Raw genomic sequence first — 723 nt, 5'->3', positions numbered from 1 at the left:
AATTATTTATTACTAAACAATACTTGTTATAAAGACTAACTTTTAATATTGACCAAATATAGCACGATTACTAAATGTATGCAGTGCTAAAAACAGATATATTGTTCAAAAGTCAATCTAAACGTGATAAATTATTTGTTTAAATTGGTTCCCAACCTTACTAATATCTTATTCCTCCAAAACTTTGTTTAGTAGAACAATATAGTTGTGGACAGTGTAACTGGATCTTCTGGCACTAGGTGGGGATGGAACCTAAGATCTGGTGCTAGGTGGGGATCGAACCTGTGACCTTTGAATCTACGTTAAACTTCCCTTATTTCCCAGAAACATTTCAATTTCAGCAATTAAATTAAAATCTGACTTAATAGAAACTATACAACTCTTACACTTTGTGGGTAATTTAGCATCTTTCTCATCTTTTCTCTCATTTCTCCTTTTTTCCTCCTTTTTCCTCTTCCTTTTCCTCTTTTTCCTTCTTCCCTCCCTCTTCCCCTTTTTCCTCTTCTTCCCCCCCCCTTACAGACTATTGTTCCCCAGCTTTGGCGCAGTAGGCAGCGCGTCCGTCTCATAATCTGAAGGTTGTGAGTTCAATCCCCTCACATGGGGCAGGTGTTTAAATAACAAAAAATACAACTGATGCCGAAAAGACAGTGAACAGTGGCACAAGTACATGAATGGAAGTTGTGATTCTATGGCTATTTCTGAGATTGAGATAACGAAAGA

The sequence above is a fragment of the Etheostoma spectabile genome, unplaced genomic scaffold, assembly GCF_008692095.1.
Source record: "Etheostoma spectabile isolate EspeVRDwgs_2016 unplaced genomic scaffold, UIUC_Espe_1.0 scaffold00001427, whole genome shotgun sequence".
In the NCBI taxonomy this organism is placed as follows: Eukaryota; Metazoa; Chordata; class Actinopteri; order Perciformes; family Percidae; genus Etheostoma; species Etheostoma spectabile.
The sequence above is the reverse complement of the archived record's forward strand: the minus strand, read 5'-3'. Positions refer to the sequence as shown.